Below are 22,963 nucleotides of genomic sequence, written 5' to 3' on the forward strand. Positions count from 1 at the left end.
GGCAACTGTCATAGTTACGTACAAACTCTCGGGAATCTCTGTAGAGTGTAGGCCAGTAGAAGCCACATTGGAGGGCCTTGGTGGCTGTTCGCTCACCTCTGAAATGGCCTCCATATTGTGATCCATGGCAATGCCATAAGATCCTCTGTGCTTCTTCTCTAGGCACACACCTACGGATTATTCCGTCTGCACATCTCTTAAAGAGATAAGGTTCATCCCACAAGTAGTACTTTGCATCAGTAATTAATTTTTTCTATTGTTGCCTGCTGTACTCCTTGGGTATGAACCTTGCAGCTTTATAGTTTGCAATGTATGCAAACCATGGTGTTTCTTGAATGGCAAACAAATGCTCATCTGGAAAAGTTTCAGAGATCTCAATAGAGGGAGAGGACGCCCTTTCTACTGGCTCTATCCGGGACAGATGGTCAGCCACTTGGTTTTCTATCCCCTTTCTGTCTCTTATTTCTATGTCAAACTCCTGCAGAAGCAACACCCATCTTATGAGCCTAGGTTTTGAATCCTGCTTTGTGAGTAGATATTTAAGAGCAGCATGGTCAGTGTACACAATCACTTTGGATCCTACTAAGTATGACCTAAACTTGTCAATGGCATAAACCACTGCAAGCAACTCTTTTTCTCTGGTTGTGTACTTTTTCTGGGCATCATTTAAAATACGGCTAGCATAATAAATGACATACAGAAGCTTGTCATGCCTCTGCCCCAGTACTGCACCAATGGCGTGGTCACTGACATCACACATTAGCTCAAATGGTAATGTCCAGTCTGGTGCAGAAATAACTGGTGTTGTGACCAGCTTAGCTTTCAGAGTCTCAAATGCTTGTAGGCACTCTGTGTCAAACACAAATTGCGTGTCAGCAGCAAGCAGATTACTCAGGGGTTTTGCAATTTTTGAAAAATCCTTTATAAACCTCCTGTTGAATCCTGCATGTCCCAGAAAGCTTCTGATTGCCTTAACATTAGCAGGTGGTGGTAATTTTTCAATTACTTCTACTTTAGCTTGATCCACCTCTATTCCCTTGCTTGAAATTTTATGCCCAAGGACAATCCCTTCAGTTACCATAAAGTGACATTTTTCCCAGTTTAAAACTAGGTTGGTCTCTTGGCATCTTTTCAGAACAAGTGCTAAATGATTAAGGCAGGAGCTGAATGAGTCTCCAAATACTGAAAAGTCATCCATGAAGACTTCCAGAAATTTCTCTACAATATCAGAGAAGATAGAGAGCATTCACCTCTGAAAGGTTGCAGGTGCATTACACATACCAAAAGGCATCCTTCTATAAGCAAACACTCCAGAAAGACATGTAAATGCTATTTTCTCTTGGTCCTGAGGATCTACTGCAATTTGGTTATAACCTGAATAGCCATCCAAAAAGCAATAATATTCATGACCTGCTAGTCTCTCTAGCATCTGGTCTATGAATGGTAAAGGAAAATGATCCTTTCTGGTGGCTGTATTGAGCCTTCTGTAGTCAATACACATGCGCCACCCTATAACTATTCTTGTAGGAACCAGTTCATTCTTTTCATTATGAACTACTGTCATACCCCTTTTTTTGGGGACAACTTGAACAGGGCTCACCCAGGTGCTATCAGAAATAGGATAAATAATCCCAGCCTCTAGTAACTTGGTGACCTCCTTCTGCACCACTTCCTTCGTGGCTAGATTTAGCCGCCTCTGTGGTTGAACCACTGGCTTAGTATCATCCTCCAATAGGATTTTGTGCATACATCTAGCTGGGCTTATGCCCTTAAGGTCATTTATGGACCACCCAAGAGCTGTCTTGTGTGTCCTTAGCACCTGAATTAGTGCTTCCTCTTCCAGTGGATTTAAAGCAGAGCTTATGATCACTGGAAAAGTGTCATCTTCTCCCAGAAATGCATATTTCAGGGATGGTGGTAATGGCTTGAGCTCAGGTTTAGGAGGTGTTTCCTCTTCCTGAAGAATTTTCAGAAGTTCTTTTAATTCTTCTGAATCCTCCAAATCAGGTTGAACATCTTTAAAGATGTCTTCCAGCTCTGATTCAAGACTCTCAGCCATGTTGATCTCCTCTACCAAAGAGTCAATAAGATCAACTTTCATGCAGTCTTTGGGTGTGTCTGGATGCTGCATGGCTTTGACAGCATTTAACTTGAACTCATCCTCATTGACCCTCAGGGTTACTTCCCCCTTTTGGACATCAATGAGAGTTCGTCCAGTTGCTAGGAAAGGTCTTCCTAGAATGAGAGTAGCACTCTTGTGCTCTTCCATTTCCAGCACCACAAAGTCAGTGGGAAAGGCAAATGGCCCAACCCTAATAATCATGTCCTCAATCACGCCTGATGGATATTTAATGGAGCCATCAGCAAGTTGGAGACATATCCGGGTTGGTTTAACTTCTTCAGTTAAACCAAGCTTTCTGATGGTCGATGCAGGTATTAGGTTGATGCTTGCCCCAAGATCACATAAAGCTGTCTTAGTGCAATTACCTTCTAATATGCATGGTATCAGAAACCTCCCAGGGTCTTTAAGCTTTTCAGGAACGCTTTTCAGAATAACTGCACTGCATTCTTCAGTGAGGAGAACTCTTTCAGTTTCTCTCCAATCCTTCTTATGACTCAAGATCTCTTTCATGAACTTGGCATAAGAAGGTATTTGCTCAAGTGCCTCTGCAAACAGAATCTTTATTTCAAAAATCATGAGATAATCTGCAAAGCGAGCAAATTGCTTATCCTGCTCCTCTTGGCGGAGTTTTTGAAGATAAGGTATCTTGGCTTTATATTCCTCAACCTTAGTTGCTGCAGGTTTATTTCCTACAGAGGTGGTTGGAGAAGCCTTTTTAGAGGGGTTGTTATCAGCATTTGTGTATGTCTGATCCCTCACTGGCATTTGAATGCCAGGATTAGAAGCTGGAGTGACGTTGGATGCCAACTCCTCACCTGTTCCTAGCATTTGAACGCCAGAACTGTGCATCTTTTGGGCGTTCAACGCCAATTCCTTGCTTGTTTCTAGCATTAAACGCCAGGACTGAGCATGGTTTGGGCGTTCAAAGCCGGCTTTCCACCCAATTTTTGGCGTTTGATTGCCAGAATTATTCCTCTCCGGGCTCTTACTGTCTTCAGATGGATTTTGGGTAGTTTGCTCATTTCTTGACTTCCTGCTACCTTGAGGTGGGGCATCTAATGTTTTTCCACTTCTCAATTGAACTGCTTGGCACTCTTCTGTTATTTGTTTTGACAGCTGCTGCTTTGTTTGCTTTAATTGTACTTCCATGTTTATATTAGCCCTTCTTGTATCTTGTAATATCTCCTTGAATTTGGCCAACTGTTTTGTTAGAAAATCTAATTGCTGATTAAATTCAGTAAGTTGTTCTGCAGGACTAAGTTTAGCAGTTACTGTTTTAGCCTCTTCTTTCATGGAAGATTCACTGCTTAGGTACAGATGCTGATTTCTGGCAACTGTATCAATAAGCTCTTGAGCCTCTTCAATTGTCTTTCTCATATGTATAGACCCACCAGCTGAGTGGTCTAGAGAAGTATGAGCTTTCTCTGTAAGCCCATAATAGAAGATGTCTAACTGCACCCATTCTGAAAATATTTCAGAGAGGCATTTTTTTAGCATCTCTCTGTATCTCTCCCAAGCATCATAAAGAGATTCATCATCTTCTTGTTTAAAGCCTTGGATGTCCAGCCTTAGCTGTGTCATCCGTTTGGGAGGGAAGTATTGATTCAGGAATTTTTCTGACAGCTGCTTCCATGTCTTTATGCTAGCTTTAGGTTGGTTATTTAACCACCTTTTAGCTTGATCTTATACAGCAAATGGAAACAGTAATAGTCTATAGACATCCTCATCTACTTCTTTATCATGGACTGTGTCAGCAATTTGTAAAAATTGTGCCAGGAACTCTGTAGGTTCTTCCTGTGGAAGACCGGAATACTGGCAATTTTGCTGCACCATGATAATGAGCTGAGGATTCAACTCAAAGCTACTGACTCCAATGGAGGGTATACTGATACTACTCCCATATGAAGCAGTAATGGGATTAGCATATGACCCCAGAGTCCTTCTGGACTATTCATTTCCACTTAGATCCATGATGGAGAAAGGGAGATGATTTAAAATAGAGAAAAAATATTTTTATTTATTTATTTATTTATTTCAAAAATAAAATTAAAATAGAATAAATAAAAATGGGTGAAGATTTTCGAAAAATAAAGAGAGAGAAAGAAAAAAAAATTGTTAGGAGGTTTTGAAAAAGATATGATTGAAAGGATTTGATTGGAAAAGATATGATTTTTAAATTTAATGACTAATTTAATGCTAATTTTTCGAAAATTATGAGTGGAATGAAGAAAAGATATTTTTTTTTTGAATTTTATGATGAAAGAGAAAAACACACAAAAGACACACAACTTAAAATTTTTAGATCTAATGCTCCTTGTTTTCGAAAATTTTGGAGGGAAAACACCAAGGAACACCAAACTTAAAAATTTTAAGATCAAAACACAAGGAAGACTCAAGAACACTTTGAAGAATCACAAGAACAACAAGAACATGAAGGTAGAACACCAAACTTAAAATTTTTAGAAAACCAAACTAAAATTTTCAAAAACCAAAGAAAAATCAACAAGAAAACACCAAACTTAAAGTTTGGCACAAGATTTAATCAAAGAAAAATTATTTTTGAAAAAAAAAGAATTTAAAAAGAAGATACCCAATTACCAAGAACATAGACCAACGCTCTAGCCAATTGGGTAGTAAATGTAACACTTGTTTTGAAGAAGTATTTTTTTTTTATAATTAAGAAAAAAAAAATTTTTTTTGAAAGCTGATGTTTTGAAAAAGCACAAGAAAAACAAGAAAAATCACAAAACAAGAAAAACTAAAGATCAAACAAGGAAAATAAACAAAAACAACTTGAAGATTAAGAAAGAACAAAGAACACAGTTTCAAAAATTTAAAAGAAAATAAAAACATGCAATTGATACCAAACTTAAAATATAAAACTAAACTCAAACAGAAAAACTCAATTATTAGTAAAAATAAAAATAAAATAAAATAAAATAAAAAATAAAGTTTCGAAAAATTTTTGAAAAAGAAAATAAGGATTCTAAAATTTTAACAAGAACAATAATAAAAGACTCTGACCCAAAAGACAAAATCTTCCTAATCTAAGCAACAGGATGAACCGTCAGTTGTTCAAACTCGAACAATCCCTGGCAACAGCGCCAAAAACTTGGTGCACGAATTTGTATATGTCAATGTCAATATTATTATTTCTTACAAATTCGCACAACTAACCAGCAAGTGCACTGGGTCATCCAAGTAATACCTTACCTGAGTAAGGGTCGAATCCAACGGAGATTGTTGGCTTGAAGCAATCTATGGTTATCTTGTAACTCTTAGTCAGGATATCAATTATATTTATCAGTTTGAATTGCGAAAAATAAGAGAGCATGAAATAGATACTTGTTATGCAGTAATGGAGAATATGTTGGAGTTTTGGAGATGCTTTGTCTTCTGAATCTCTGCTTTTCCACTGTCTTCTTCTTCACGCATGCAAGGTTCCTCCTATGGCAAGCTGTGTGTTGGTGGATCACCATTGTCAATGGCTACCATCCGTCCTCTCAGTGAAAATGGTCCAGGTGCGCTGTCACTGCACGGCTAATCATCAGTCGGTTCTCACTCATGCTTGAAAAGGATCCATTGATCCTTTTGCGTCTGTCACTACGCCCAACCCTTGTGAGTTTAAAGCTCGTCACAGTCATTCAATCCTGAATCCTACTCGAAATACCACAGACAAGGTTTAGACTTTCCGAATTCTCAAGAATGCTGCCAATGGATTCTAGCTTATACCACGGAGATTCTGATTAAGGAATCTAAGAGATACTCATTCAATCGAAGGTAGAATAGAGGTGGTTGTCAGGCACATGTTCATAGGTTGAGAATGGTGATGAGTGTCACGGATCATCACATCCATCATATTGAAGCGCGAATGAACATCTTAGATAGAAACAAGCGTGTTTGAATAGAAAATAGAAATAATTGCATTAATTCATCGAGACACAGCAAAGCTCCTCACCCCCAACAATGGAGTTTAGAGACTCATGCCATCAAAGAGTACAAAGTTCAGATCTAAAAATGCCATGAGTTACAAAATAAATCTCTAAAAGTTGTTTAAATACTAAACTAGTAACCTAGGTTTACAGAAAATGAATAAACTAAGATAATTGGTGTAGAAATCCACTTTTGGGACCCACTTGGTGTGTGCTGGGGCTGAGACTTAAGCTTCTCACGTGCCTGGGCAGTTTTGGGCGTTCAACACCAGGTTGTAACCTGTTTCTGGCATTGAACTCCAACTTGTAACTTGTTTCTGGCGCTGGACGCCAGACTGCAACATGGAACTAGCGTTGAATGCCAGTTTACGTCATCTATCCTTGAGCAAAGTTTGGACTACTATATATTGCTGGAAAGCCCTGGATGTCTACTTTCCAACGCAATTGAAAGCGCGCCAATTGGACTTCTATAGCTCCAGAAAATCCATTCCGAGTGCTGAGAGGTCAGAATCCAACAACATCAGCAGTCCTTTTTCAGCCTGAATCAAATTTTTGCTCAGCTCCCTCAATTTCAGCCAGAAAATACCTGAAATTACATAAAAACACACAAACTCATAGTAAAGTCCAGAAATATGAATTTTGCCTAAAAACTAATGAAAATATACTAAAAACTAACCAAATCATGCTAAAAGCTATATGAAATTAACCCCAAAAAGCGTATAAAATATCCGCTCATCAGCTCCTCATGAATCTTTGGTTCCATCAGTTCTTCAATAGGAGAGTTCTCTATGGGCTTGGGATACCCAACTACTCCTATTGTGGCATTTAATGCCATGACTTGTGTTTCCTTGGGCGTTGAACCCTAGCTTGAATACCTTCACTGGCGTTCAATGCCAGCTTTTGTGCTGCCTTGGGCATTGAACGCCCAATAAAGACGCCAGCGATGGTGGCTGGTTGGGCGTTGAACGCCCAATATGGACTTCCTTACTAGCGTTCAATGCCAAACTATCCCCTTCAGATTCGGCCTCCAATTCTACAGTGATGGCATTGCACTCTTCTCTTGGGTTCACTTCAGTATTACTAGGAAGAGTGTTAGGAGGGTCAAAGACTATGTTTGCTAAGTCAGAAAGGCTCTGCTTAGAAGTCTCCACCTGTTGCTGAGAAGGTAGGAATGGTGGTCTGTTATCAAACCTATTCTAAGTTCTTCCACCTTGATTATTGTTGAAACCTTGCTGAGGCTTCTGTTGATCCTTTCTTGAAATGTTAGGATGATTCCTCCATGAAGGATTATAGGTTTTTCCATAGGGTTCTTCCATGTAATTCACCACTTCCATCATGGGTTGATCTAGATCATAGGAATCTCCATCATAGGAGGTGTCTTGAGTGCTGCTGGTTGCAGCTTGCATTCCAATCAAATGTTGAGAGATCATATTGACCTATTGGGTCAAGATCTTATTTTGAACCAATATGGCATTTAGAGTGTCAACCTCTAGAACTCTTTTCTTCTGAGCTACCCCATTATTCACATGGTTTCTCTCAGAAGTGTACATGAATTGGTTGTTCGCAACCATTTTAATGAGCTCTTGAGCCTCTGCAGGTGGAGTATTCCACCAGCAGAATGATCTAAAGATATCTTGGACATCTCAGATAGACCATCATAGAATATCCCTAGGATAGACCATTCTGAGAGCATGTCAGGAGGACATCTCCTGATCAATTATTTGTATCTTTCCCAAGCTTCATAGAGGGATTCACCCACTTTTTGTCTGAAGGTTTGAACTTCCACCGTGAGCTTGTTCATCTTTTGAGGTGGAAAGAACTTGGCCAAGAAAGCATTGACCAACTTTTCCCAAGAGTCTAGGCTTTTCTTAGGTTGAGAATCCAGCCATATCCTAACTCTGTCTCTAACAACAAAAGGGAAAAGCATAAGCCTGTAGACCTCAGGATCTACTCCATTGGTCTTAACAGTATCACAAATTTGCAAGAATTCAGATAAGAACTGATGTGGATCTTCCAATGGAAGTCCATGAAATTTACAATTCTGTTGTATTAGAGAGACTAACTGAGGCTTAAGCTCAAAGTTATTTTCTCTAATGGCAGGTATGGAGATACTTCTTCCACAGAAGTCAGTTGTGGGTGTAGTAAAGTTACCCAGAACCTTCCTTGCATCTCCTCCATTATTCTGTTCGGCTGCCATGTCTGTACTTTTAGTTTCTTGTTCAAAAAGATCTATGAGATCTCTTCCGGAGTGTTGTGCTTTAGCTTGTTGTAAACGCTTCCTTAGAGTCCTCTCAGGTTCAAGATCAAGATCAAAAAGAGGTTTTTTATCTCTGTTTCTGCTCATAAATAAGAAAAAATTATGCAAGAAGAGAAGGAGAAAATGATTCTCTATGTCAAAGTATAGAGGTCCTTTATTAGAGAAAGATAGATCAAGAAGAAAAGAAAAGAAGATATCCCTTAATAGAGATAGTTTTCGAAAATTAATAAAGGAAAAGGAGAAGATATTTTCAAAAATAGAGAGGGAGAAGGAGATGGGATTTTCGAAAAAAGAAGAGAAAGAAAGTAGTTAAAAGGTTTTGAGAAAGAAGAAAGAGAAAGGAGAATAGAAAGAGAATAAGATAAACATGCAATTAGTTAACTAACAATATTTGAAAATGAAAGATTTGATTTTGAAATTCAATTAAAAAAGAAGGTTGAGATTTTAAAATTTGAAAGTTTTAAAATTTGAAATATGATACGTAAGTTTTGAAAAACAAGGAAGAGAAAACAATTAACTAATTAAGAAAGATTTGAAAATAAGATAAGATAGAAGATTAGAAAAAGATTTGATTTTAAAATTTTGAAATTAAAATTGGAAAGAAAAAGTCAACAAGATAAGATAAGAATTAAAAAATATTTGATTTTGAAATTTGAAATTTGAAATTTTAAAATTGAGTTTTAAAATTTTAATTTGAAATAAGATAAGATAAGATTTGAACAAGATATGGAAAAGATAATATTTGAAATTTAACTTTTGAAAAATATTTGATTTTAAAATTTGAAATTAAGAAAAGATAACATAATAATTCAAAATTAAAATTTGAATTTTGTTGGAATTTTCAAAAATATTTTGAATAAAGATAAGAAAATATTTTTTTTATTTTTTTGAATTAATGAAGAAAGAGAAAAACAACCAAAAGACACCAAACTTAAAATTTTTAGATCAAAAGACACTAGTCTTTTGAAAATTAAGAAAACAAACACCAAAAGACACCAAACTTAGAAATTTTAAGATCAAAACAAGAAAAGAAACAAGAACAACTTAAATACCAAGAAAGAATACTAAGAACAATTTCGAAAATTCGAAGGAAACAAAGAACACACAAAGGACACCAAACTTAAGAATTGACACTAGACTCAAATAAAAGACACTATTTTTGAAAATTTTTTGAAAACAAAGCAAGAAAGTTCGAAACTTTAACAAGAACAAAAACAAAAGACTTAAACAAAAGATAACGATTAATAAAAAAAAGAAAAGATTTTTGAGAATGGTTGAGACTTCAAAGATGGTTATCTTGCAGGTCATAGTTAGGAGGATAGAAAATATAGTTTGTCACAAAAAAGCGCATAAAATAGATAAATAAATAAAGCGTTACTCGATAGCTGTGAAATCAATGGTATGAGAATGGTTGAGACTTTGAAGATGCTTTGTCTTTTTGAATGAAGTTTTCTTACTATCTTCTTCAATAACTTTCTGATTCCGTCAATGGCAGCCGTAAGTGATTAACTCATGTCCTCTCATCAAGTTAACCTCCTCTACTGCAGCAATCCACCATGTTGAAGTGACTCATGTCCTCTCATCAAGCCACCTCTAGGTTTCTCACTATAGCAGAAGATGAAGCTCTAAGCAATCCACTCCCCTTCACGACCTTACTTAAGGTGCCACAGATAAGTGCTACTTCTCTGACTCTAGCCTTAACGCCACAGAGACCTCACTTACCCACGCTCAATGGAATTTTATGTCGCATATCCAAAGTTGCCCAGGTAGTCTATTGGAATCCACAATGCAATCTCTAGCTCTAGTTCAACACTATCCGGGTCAGGACTCGCACGGAACCCAAGTAGAACAAGGGTGATTGTCACGGGTCACCCTCAATTCATAAGATGAAGAATGAGGTTGCATAAGAGAATAGAACCAGACATATTGAGATAGAACAGTAATATTATTATTCCATGAAACTCAGCAGAGTTCCTAACCTTACCCTTAGGAGGTTAGTGACTCATACTGTACAAAAGTGATGTGAAATGTAAAGATATGCTGGAGAGATCAAAAGTTCTTAAATAAGGGTGATCTTCTCTTATATATACTAATCTGCTAACTAAGAATTACAGAAATAAGATAAACAAGTCCAGTAGTGCGAAAATCCACTTCTGGGGCCCACTTGGTGAGTGTTTGGGTTGAGCTTCGAGTGTTTCCACGTGCTAGGACTCCTTAGGGGCATTGAACACTGGCTACAGACTCCTTTTTGGGAGTTGGACGCCAGCTGCTCCCCTGTGGGCGCTGGATGCCAAGAATGGGGCTGGTGGCTATTGTTGAATGCCGGTTTTGAGCCTTCATTTTCGAAAAAAAGTATGAACTATTATATATTTCTGGAAAGCTATGGATGCTAGCTTTCCATAGCCATTAAAAGCATGCCATTAGGACTTTTGTAGCTCTCAAAAAGCTCCTTCAAGTGCACGAAAGTCAAATCCTGACAGCATCTGCACTGCTTTCTCTGTCTCTGAATCAGACTTTTGCTCAAACTCCTCAATTTCTGCCAAAAAATACCTGAAATCACCTTAAAACACACAAACTCAAAGTAAAATCTAAAAATGTGATTTTTTCACTAAAACCTATGAAAACATAATAAAACTTAAACAAAAACATAACAAAAATATATAAAAATGATGTCAAAAAGCGTATAAAATATCCACTCATCAAGTGACTTTGAGTAATGCTTACACCGATTTGGAGTTTCACCTAGGAAGGAATATTGTAGAGGAAGTTTTATAAAGTTGATATGGCTTCAAAACCTGAAAGATTGTTTAGATTTGACTGATAAAAATGGAATTCACAGATACGTAAAATGCTGCATCATGTTATTATTTAGGACAATCTTGTTTTTATAGATAAGTTGATGCATGAGCATCATTGGTATCCTTTCTATGTGATTTATATGATTTTTCTGTTGATTTGTTAGAAGATTTTAGTAGATTAGCCCCATTGGACAATGGACAATACTTTGAGTTTTGTGACTTTCGATAGATTTCAGGTAGCATTCTGGTGAATAATTGGTAAAAAAGGCATTGAGAAGCAAAAGAGGATCATGTATACACATCATCTATGCATACACATCACTAGAGCAAAAAGGGAGATCATGCATACGCATGACCACAAGAGCTTAATTGGATCAATTCTTCTCTGGATGCCTGGCACTAAATGCCACGACCCGGCGTTTAGCGCCCAGAGCTTCGTAAAATGTGCCTCGTTTTAGGAGACCTGGCACTAAACGCCCAGCCACCGTCATTTAGCACCCAAGCCCACAATTCACTTGAAAAGCTCACTGCTTGGGTGGAGCCAATGCCCAAAACCTGGCGTATGGCGCCGAGTACGTGCAAAGGAATGGGGACCATATAGTGCAACAAATCAACAAGGATTTTGAAGATTTGATTTTGTAAATCACATGACTATTAGAAAGATCTCTTAGGGATTTGTTTAAGTTTTAAATCTATTTTAATTAGGACTATAAATAGGATTGAGATCCACCCACGCAGAGACTTCTCTTCTCCTAATTTTCATTCCGCACTTTTCATACTTTTTTTCTACTAGGGTTTTTTACACCATGAGCAACTAAACCTTCATTGTTAAGGTTAGGAGCTCTGTTTACTTGAATAAATTAATAAATATTTATTTTTGTACTCTTGATTAATGCCTTGATTATTATTTAAGGATTGGTTTCATTTTTCATCCTAGGGATTAGTGATTATTGGGAAATAACTCTAATTCTACTTGAATTCTATTTGAGTCTTGAAAATGTTATATCATTGGAATTATAGGTTGAAATCAATTTCTCAGAACTTCTAATTATCTAGACTTAGTATGGGACGTGACATATAACTACATTATGCTTTGGGATTCTTAGGGCTGTGTGGCGTGTAAACCGGATTTTGAACTTAACCCTCTAATACAATTGAGTGATCAAGGAATTGACGGTCAATTGGATTAGAGAAGATTGCATTTTCTAGGAGTAGGAATTTAATCATATGGGGTTTGCTATAAACATAATCATTGCATGATCAAAATAGTTAATAATTGATATTAATATGGACATTTAAACATCTCCAAAGTCTTAACTCTATTCTCATACCGTTTCCTCAACTGTTCATTGTTTGTTTTCTTAATTTGTTGCTTCTTATGCTATTCGAACATCAACCTCCTTATTTCAATTTGTCTAACTAGAATAGCTAATCAACCATTGCTTGCTTAGTCCATTAATCCTCATGGGATTGACACTCACTCATCTGAGTTTATTACTTGGTACACTCCGTTGCACTTTCCGGTAAGTTGTGGTTTTAGAAATTCCGCACCATAAGTCTTGAACAGCAGCGCACTGAAATTTTTTGCTGTTATTCCGCAACTTTGTCAAAATTAGAGAATTTCGTTAGAAATCGACATGCCTAACGCACATGTATAGAACGACATGCCTACTGTACTTGTATAGAATGTTATGTAGTACATTAAAATTAAATTTATTTTTAGAATATTAGATAGATTTTGAACTATGTTATTATTTGTTACCTTTATTATATTGCTTTTGCAAGCATATGTACATTATATATATATATATATATATATATATATATATATATATATATATATATATATTATGAAGGGCAAAATTTTTAAAATTTTAAACTAACAATGGTCGAGTACGATAAGAGTGACTTACATTTTGGTGTTTAATAATTTAAAAATATAATTTAATATGATTAGTGGTTGCTTGACTGGATCTTATTTTTAACTTTTTATGTTGATAAAGTGTCTTTAGTTTACTTGATTTATGATGAAATTAGTAACAATGGAATGATATGTTAAGAAATATGAAATTAAATATAATTATTTTAGGCTATTTATTGTGATATTAAAATTAACAATATAATTTCAATTTAGTCATGTTATGAAAATGTTGTATAATAATCTATTGAATTAATAAAAATATATGATAACAAATAAGGAACAAGATGAAACTTCAATCACTTGTGTTGATTGCGAAAGTCTTTGAATGATTTTTGGGGTAAACATCCATTTAACTTTGATAGAGAAGCCTCAAATCCAAAAGCAATGGCTATTGGGTGCATTGTTTTGGCTTTTGAAAATCTAACCGGGCTGGCTAGTAGAACCAGTTCAACTACGAATCAAAGCTTAATTTAGTTCGGTCACATATAAAAATTGAAAAAAAAAATTGGACTTAAACGGTAAAAATCGACCAAAAACTAGTGAACAGAAAAGAATTGAAAACCGGCCGATTTTCAGCTTTTTTTTTTTACGAAAAAAATCAAACTTCATCCTTTACCATTTATAAGAGAAGAAAAAACAATCCAAACAAAATATTGAAGAAGAGAAAAATACCAGTGGAAAGTTCCACATAGGGATGGCAAAAAAATCTAAATCTGCGAGTATTTATAGGGATTATTCTTGACGAGGAGAAAAATGAAGATTCGCTAACAACCTGTTTGGAATGCATCTGATTCGAAGTTATAGATGAATTGAATTCTATTCCTTGCTTTGGAATAGAAAAAAAACATGAAGTTGAATTCCGGTGAGAATTTCAATTCTCATTTTACCCCCATTTACAAATCAGACCTACTTTGGTCTGATTTCAAAATCAATTCTCACTTAAATCTCACTTAACTGTGCAATATCAAAAATACCCATGTCCAAATTATAATATTCCATAATCCCTTTTCAACCATGGCAGCCTCTCTCTCCCTCCAACTTCACTCGTTTCCTCCAAATCCCACCTCACCTTCGCCATCCTCCAACACCAAAATCACCTTCCAACTCTTCAACTTCAAACCACCACTCCCAAAGAAACCCACCACACAACAGAGCCGTCCCAAATCCCCACCACCAAGAACTACCGCCATCACTATCACCACCACTACAAGAAGCTAAAACATTTCAAAGAGAAAGATGCATTTCCATCCACCTTACCCATCCACACAAAAAATCCACGCTCCATCTACAAAGACATCAAACGATTCGCGCGCCAAGACAAACTCAAAGAAGCACTTACCATTCTCGATTACGTTGACCAACAGGGAATCCCTGTTAATGCCACCACTTTCTCCGCTCTCATCGCCGCCTGCATTCGCACTAAGTCGCTACAACACGGTTTCGAAAACAACGAGTTTTTGCGAACGAAGCTTGTTCAGATGTACACCTCTTGCGGCGCTTTGGAAGAAGCCAATCAAATCTTTAACGAGTTACTCTGTAACAGTGTGTACCCATGGAATGCGTTGTTAAGAGGGTCTATGATTGCGGGTAAAAAACACTACCTTGATGTGCTTAAAGCTTATACTGAGATGAGGGCATTGGGTGTTTAGTTGAATGTGTATACTTTCACCACTGTGATTAAGAGTTTCACCGGTGCACCTGCCCTTTTCCAGGGCCTCAAGGCTCATGGGTTGTTGATCAAGAATTGTTTGGTTGATAGTTCAATTATTAGGACAAGTTTGATTGATTTATACTTCAAGTGTGGGAGGATCAATCTTGCGCGCCGCGTGTTTGACGAAATTCCCAACAGGGATGTTGTGGTTTGGGGAGCAATGGTGGCGGGTTTTGTGCATAATAGGCTGCAGAGGAGGCGTTGGAATATGTGAGGTGGTTGGTGGACGGCATCTAGTTCTTCCTCTTGAAGATCTTATGGAGTGCTTGAGCTACTCTATGTCTTTTCCTTGCCTTTGTTGCTCATCCCTCATGGCCTTTTGGTCCTCTCTGATTTCATTGAGGATAATGGAGTGCTCTTGGTGCTCCATCCTTAGTTGCCCCATGTTAGAAGTCAAATCTCCTAAGGAAGTGTTGAGTTGCTCCCAATAGTTGTGTGGAGGGAAATGCATCCCTTGAGGCATCTCAGGAATCTCTTGATGAGGGACTTCCTCATGCTCTTGTTGAGGTCCATGAGTGGGCTCTCTTATTTGCTCCATCCTCTTTTTAGTGATGGGCTTGTCCTCATCAATGAGGATGTCTTTCTCTATGACAATTCCAGCTGAATTGCATAGGTTACAGATGAGATGAGGGAAGGTTAACCTTGCCAAAGTAGAGGGCTTGTCCACCACCTTGTAGAGTTCTAGAGGTATTGGTGCACGAATTGTGAATCACACTTTTCACAACGCGTACCACTAACCAGCAAGTGCACTGGGTCGTCCAAGTAATACCTCACGTGAGTAAGGGTCGAATCCCACGGAGATTGTTGGTTTGAAGCAATCTATGGTTATCTTGTAAATCTTAGTCAGGAAGTCAATTATGTTTATCAGTTGAATTGTGAATAACCAAGAGAACATAAATTAAAGATTACTTGTTGTGCAGTAATGGAGAATATGTTGGGGTTTTGGAGATGCTTTGTCTTCTGAATCTCTACTGTCCTCTGTCTTCTGATTCACGCACGCACGCCCTCCTATGGCAAGCTGTGTGTTGGTGGATCACCGTTGTCAATGGCTACCTTCCGTCCTCCCAGTGAAAACTACGCTCACGCGCTCTGTCACAGCACGGCTAATCACCGGTTGGTTCTCGATCCGGTTGGAATAGGATTTACTATCCTTTTGCGTCTGTCACTAATGCCCAGCCTTCAAGAGTTTGAAGCTCGTCATAGTCATTCAATCCTTGAATCCTACTCGGAATACCACAGACAAGGTTTAGACTTTCCGGATTCTCATGAATGCTGCCATCAGTTCTAGCTTATACCACGGAGATTCTGATTAAGGAATCTAAGAGATACTCATTCAATCGTATATAGAACGGAGGTGGTTGTCAGGCACACGTTCATGATTTGAGGAAGGTGATGAGTGTCACAGCTCATCACCTCCATCACAGTTAAGCGCGAATGAACATCTTAGATAGGAACAAGCGTGTTTGAATGGAAAACAGAAATACTTGCATTAATTCATCGAGACACAGCAGAGCTCCTCACCCCCAACAATGGGGTTTAGAGACTCATGCCGTCAGAGAATACCAAGTTTAGATCTGAAATGTCATGAGATACAAAATAAGTCTCTAGAAGTTGTTTAAATACTAAACTAGTAGCCTAGGGTTACAAAATATGAGTAGACTATGATGGATGATGCAGAGATCCACTTCTGGGGCCCACTTGGTGTGTGCTGGGCTGAGACTTAAGCAATTCACGTGCAGAGGCCATTTGTGGAGTTGAACGCCAGTTTTTATGCCAGTTTGGGCGTTCAACTCCAGCTTTTGATCCTTTTCTAGCGCTGGACGCCAGAATTGGGCAGAGAACTGGCGTTGAACGCCAGTTTACGTCGTCTATCATTGTGCAAAGTATGGACTATTATATATTGCTGGAAAGTCCTGGATGTCTACTTTCCAACGCAATTGGAAGCATGCCATTTCGAGTTTTGTAGCTCCAGAAAATCCACTTTGAGTGCAAGGAGGTCAGAATCCAACAGCATCAGCAGTCCTTTTTCAGCCTGAATCAGATTTTTGCTCAGCTCCTTCAATTTCAGCCAGAAAAATACCTGAAATTACAGAAAAACACACAACTCATAGTAAAGTCCAGAAATATAAATTTTTCCTAAAAACTAATAAAAATAGACTAAAAACTAACTAAAACATACTCAAAACTATATGAAATTATCCCCAAAAAGCGTATAAAATCCGCTCATCAGGTATGATCTCATGAACTTCTACTTCCTCTCCAATCATGATAATATGGATCATGATAGCCCGGTCTATTGTAACTTCAGACCGGTTACTAGTAGGAATGATAGAGCGTTGGATGAACTCCAACCATCCCTTAGCCACGGGTTTGAGGTCAAGCCTTCTTAATTGAATCGGCTTGCCTCTTGAGTATCTCTTCCATTGAGCTCCTTCCACACAGATGTCCATGAGGACTTTGTCCAACCTTTGATCAAAGTTGACCCTTCTAGTGAAAGGATGATGATCTCCTCTCATCATTGGCAAGTCAAATGTCAACCTCACATTTTTCGGACTGAAATCCAAGTAATTCCCCCGAACCATTGTGAGCCAATTCTTTGGGTCCGGGTTCACACTTTGATCATGGTTCTTAGTGATCCATGCATTGGCATAGAACTCTTGAACCATTAAGATTCCGACTTGTTGGATTGGGTTGGTGAGAGCTTCCCAACCTCTTCGTTGAATCTCATGTCGGATATCCGGATATTCACTCTTTTTGAGCATGAAGGGGACTTCAGGAATCACCCTTTTCTTGGCCACAACTTCATAGAAGTGGTCTTGATGGACCTTTGAGATGAATCTCTCTATCTCCCATGACTCAGAGGTGGAAGCAATTGCCTTCCCTTTCCTCTTTCTAGAGGTTTCTCCGGTCTTAGGTGCCATTAATGATTATAGAAAAACAAAAAAGCAGAGCTTTTCCCACACCAACTTAAAAGGTTTGCTCGTCCTCGAGCAAAAGAAGAAAGAAAGGAGTAGAAGAAGAAGAAATGGAGGAGATGGAGGGGAGTAGGGAATTCGGCCAAGGGGGTAAGTGTGTATGAGGTGTGAAATTAAAGGTTGTAAGGATGGGTATTTATAGGGTAAGAGAGGGAGGTAATTCGGTTATGAAGCGGTGGGTTTGGGAGGGAAATGGTTTGAATTTGAATGGTGAGGTAGGTGGGGTTTTATGATGGATGGAAGTGAGTGGTGAAGAGAATATGGGGAAGAAGGTAGGATTTCATAGGTGAATGGTGTTTGTGAAGAGGTATTGATGTGATTGGTCAAGGGTATTTGGGTAAGAGTGTTATGAAAAGGTGTGAAGAGGAAAGAAGAAGAGGTGGGGTAGGTAGGGATCCTGTGGAATCCACAGATCCTGAGGTGTCAAAAAATTCTACTCCCTGCACCATTCTGGCATTTAAATGCCCTCTGTGTGCCAATTCTAGCATTTAACGCCAGCTCTGCTACCTTTCCTGGTGTTAAACGCCAGTCTACTGCCCCTTTCTGGCGTTTAACGCTAGCCAGACACCTTTTTCTGGCGTTAAACGCCAGTCTGTCTACCAATTATGGTGTTTAACGCCAGCCAGACACCAGACACCCTTTTCTGGCGTTAAACGCTAGTCTGCCTGCCATTTCTGGTGTTTAACGCCCAGAATGCTGCCAGACCGGCGTTAAACGCCCATTCTACTATCCTTACTGGCGTTTAAACGCCAGTAAGCCTGTCCTCCAGGGTGTGCTATTTTTTATGCTATTTTTAATTTTGCTTTAATTCTGCAGCTGTTTTTATGACTTCACATGATCATCAACCTAAAGAAAATATAGAATAACAATGGAATATAAATAAATATAATTAAATAACATTGGGTTACCTTCCAACAAGCGCTTCTTTAATGTCAATAGCTTGACAGTGCGCTCTTAGAGAGCCTCACAGAGACTCAGATCATGATGATGGCCTCCCAACACCAAACTTAGAAGTTGAGTGTGGGGGCTCTATTTTACTCTGTATTGAGAGAAGCTTTTCATGCTTCCTCTCCATGGTTACAGAAGAAGATCCTTGAGCCTTGAACACAAGGTAGTTCTCATTCAATTGAAAGACTAACTCTACTCTGTCTACATCAATAACAACTCTTGCTGTTCCTAGGAAGGGTCTTCCAAGGATGATGGATTCATCTTCATCCTTCCAAGGGTCTAGGATTATGAAGTCAGTAGGGATGTAAAAGCCTTCAACCCTCTACAAGTCCATAAGCCTATTTTATTGATTTGTCTGCCATCTCTAGTGAGATTCTTGCAGCTTGTACCTCAAAGATCCCTAGTTTCTCCATTATAGAGAGTGGCATGAGGTTTATTCCTGACCCCAGGTCACACAGAGCCTTCTTAAAGGTCTTAGTGCCTATGGTACAGGGTATTAAGAACTTTCCAGGATCCGGTTTCTTTTGAGGTAATTTCTGTTGAACCAAGGTATTCAGTTCATTGATGAGCAATGGAGGTTCATCCTCCCAAGTCTCATTACCAAATAACTTGCCATTCAGCTTCATGATTGCTCCTAGATACTGAGCAACTTGCTCTTCAATAATATCTTCATCTTCTTCAGAGGAAGAATACTCATCAGAGCCCATGAATGGCAACAGTAAGTTCAGTGGAATCCATATGGTCTCTATATGAGCCTCAGATTCTTTTGGTTCCTCAATAGGGAACTCCTTAGTGGTCAGTGGATGTCCATTGAGGTCTTCCTTACTGGAAATTACTGGCTCTTCCTCCTCTATAGGTTCGGCCATGTTGGGTATATTTATGGCCTTGCACTCTCTCTTTGGATTCTCTTTTGTATTGCTTGGGAGAGTACTAGGAGGGATTTCAGTAACTCTTTTACTCAGCTGACCCACTTATGCCTCCAAATTTCTGATGGAGGACCTTGTTTCAGTCATAAAACTAAGAGTGCTCTTAGATAGATCAGAGACTATAGTTGCTAAGTCAGAGAGGCTCTGCTTAGAATTCTCTGTCTGTTGCTCAGAAGATGATGGAAAAGGCTTTCTGTTGCCAAACCTATTTCTCCCACCATTATTATTATTGAGGCCTTGATTAGGATTCTGCTGATCCTTCCATGAGAAATTAGGATGATTCCTCCATGAAGGATTATAGGTGTTTCCATAGGATTCTCCCATGTAATTCACCTCTTGCATTTCAGGATTCTCAGGGTCATAAGCTTCTTCTTCAGAGGAAGCTTCCTTAGTACTGCCGAATGCAGCTTGCATTCCAGTCAGATTCTGAGAAATCATATTGACTTGCTGAGTCAATATTTTATTCTAAGCCAATATGGCATTCAGAGTATCAATCTCAAGAACTCCTTTGTTCTGAGTATCCTATTATTCATAGGATTTATTTCAGAAGTATACATGAACTGGTTATTTGCAACCATCTCAATGAGTTCCTGGGCTTCTGTAGGCGTTTTCTTCAGATGAAGAGATCCACCAGCAGAGTGGTCCAATGACATCTTGGACAATTCAGACAGACCATCATAGAATATACATAAGATGCTCCATTCTGAAAGCATATCAGAGGGACACCTTCTGATCAATTGCTTATATCTTTCCCAAGATTCATAGAGGGATTCTCCTTCCTTCTGTCTGAAGGTTTGGACTTCCGCTCTAAGCTTGCTCAACTTTTGAGGTGGAAAGAATTTGGCCAAGAAAGCATTGACCAACTTTTTCCAAGAGTTCAGGCTTTCTTTAGGTTGTGAGTCCAACCATATCCTAGCTCTGTCTCTTACAGCAAAGAGAAAAAGCATAAGTCTGTAGACCTCAGGATTAACCCCATTTGTCTTAACAGTGTCACAGATTTACAAGAATTCAGCTAAGAACTGATGAGGATCTTCCATAGAAGTCAGAAATTGGTGCAGTAAAGTCACCAAGCATCTTCCTTGCATCTCCACCATTGTTATTTTCGGCTGCTATGTCTTCTACTTTTTCGAAAATTTCTGTAAGGTCCTCTCCAGAGTATTGTGTTTTAGCTTCTCTTAGCTTCCTCTTCAGAGTCCTTTTAGGTTCAAGATCAGCTTCAACAAGAATGTTCTTATCCTTGTTCCTGCTCATATGAAAAAGAATAGAACAGAAAAGAAGAGGAATCCTCTATGTCACAGTATAGAGATTCCTTTATGTGAGTAGAAGAATAGAAGAATAGAATGAAGAAGGGAGAAGAAGAATTCGAACACAGAGAGAGGGAGAGGGTTCAAATTTTTAAGAAGAGAAGTGTTAGTAAATAATTAAATAAATAGAAAGAGATAAGAGAGAGGGAGTATTCGAATATTAATTAAAATAAAATAAAAATATTTTTGTTTTTATTTTAATTATTAGTTATAGTTTGAAATTTAAGAAGAGAAATAAAATTAAATTAAAATTTAAAACAATTAGTTAATTAAAAGGAATTTTAAAAAAGTTGTTAGTAATTTTTGAAAATTAGGGAGAGAAAAGTAGTTAGGTGGTTTTGAAAAAGATAAGAAATAGTAAAACAAACAAAAAGTCAAATAGTTAATTGAAAAATATTTGAAAGTAAATTTTGAAAAGATAAGAAGTTAGAAAAAGATTTTGAAATTAAATTTTGAAAAAGATATGATTAATTTATTTTGAAAAAGATTTGAAAAGGAAATTAAAAAGATTTGATTTTGAAAATTAATGTTGATGACTTGACTAATAAGAAACTAAAAGATATGATCCTAGAATTTAAAGATTGAACCTTTCTTAACAGGAAAGTATCAAACTTGAAATTTTTGAATCAAAACTTTAAATGTTAGCCATGAATTCGAAAATTATGAAATAAAAATAAGAAAAAGATTTTGAAAATTAATTTTTGGAAAGTTTTCGAAAAAATGAAAGAAAAATGATAAAGATTTGATTTTGAAAAATATTTGAAAAGATAGAATTTTTAAATTGAAATTTTGACTTGACTAACAAGAAACAACTAAATTTTAAAAATTTTTGACTAAGTCAACCCAAAAATTCAAAATTTATGAGTGAAATAAGGGAAAGATATTATTTTTGATTTTTTTGAATTAATGCGGAAAGAGAAAAACAACAAATGACACAAGACATAAGAATTTAAGATTAAAACAAATAATGCATGCAAGAACACTTTGAATGTCAAGATGAACAGCAAGAACAGTTTGAAGATCATGATGAACATTAAGAACATATTTTTGAAAGATTTTAAGAAAAGAGACACATGCAAGACACCAAACTTAAAAATTTTAAAACTTTAGACACTATGAATTCGAAAATGCATATGAAAAACAAGAAAAGACACAAAACAAGAAAATTTAAAGATCAAACAAGGAAAATCATCAAGAACAACTTGAAGATCAAAGAAGAACACAATGCATAAATTTTTGAAAATTTTAAGAAAATTAAAACATGCAATTGACACCAAACTTAAAATTTGACACAAGACTCAAACAAGAAACATAAAATTTTTTTGGTTTTTATGATTTCATTAATTTTTTTTTGTATTTTTCGAAAATACTTTGGAAAAAGAAAATAAAGAGATTCAAAATTTTTAATAAGAATTCCAGGATTCGTGCAATGTTAGTCTAAAGCTTCGGTCCAAAAAAATTAGACATGGCCAAATGGCCAGCCAAGCTTCAGCACAGAATTTTATTTGAGAATCCAAAGGCTCATGCAATGTTATTCTAAAGCTTCGGTCCAAAAGATTAGACATGGCCAAATGGCCAGCCATGCTTTAACATAACACATACAAGCATGTCCTCTTTACAATGGAAAGTGGAAACCTCAGTCCAAAAGATTAGACGTGGCTTAACAGCCAGCCAGGTTTCAACATATCTCATGAAGCTCTAGAATTCATTCTTAAAAATTCTGAAGAACTTTTCTTTTGAATTTTTCAAAAATTAAAAATAAAAAGCTTAAACATTAAATAAAATTACCTAATCTAAGCAAAAAGATGAACCGTCAGTTGTCCAAACTCGAACAATCTCCGGCAAGGGCGCCAAAAACTTGGTGCACGAAATTGTGATTTACACTTTTCACAACTCCGCACAACTAACCAGCAAGTCCACTGGGTCGTCCAAGTAATACCTTACGTGAGTAAGGGTCGATCCCACAGAGATTGTCGGCTTGAAGTAAGCTATGGTCATCTTGTAAATCTCAGTCAAGCGGATTTAAATGGTTATGAGGTTTCGATAATTAAAAGATAAATAAAACATAA

At 37.4% G+C, this 22,963-nt stretch overlaps 1 non-coding gene and 1 pseudogene across 1 annotated transcript; both read left to right on the top strand.

The window, feature by feature from the left end:
- Positions 1–7,745: 7,745 nt before the first annotated feature.
- LOC148564907 (small nucleolar RNA R71) lies at positions 7,746–7,849 on the top strand. Its single transcript, XR_015885261.1, has one exon. It is a non-coding gene; the product is annotated as a small nucleolar RNA R71 (small nucleolar RNA).
- Positions 7,850–13,876: 6,027 nt separating this feature from the next.
- LOC107640741 (pentatricopeptide repeat-containing protein At1g71460, chloroplastic pseudogene) lies at positions 13,877–14,978 on the top strand (annotated as a pseudogene).
- Positions 14,979–22,963: the final 7,985 nt, after the last annotated feature.

Source organism: Arachis ipaensis, chromosome B5, assembly GCF_059453495.1.
Source record: "Arachis ipaensis isolate K30076 ecotype BB chromosome B5, ASM5945349v1, whole genome shotgun sequence".
In the NCBI taxonomy this organism is placed as follows: Eukaryota; Viridiplantae; Streptophyta; class Magnoliopsida; order Fabales; family Fabaceae; genus Arachis; species Arachis ipaensis.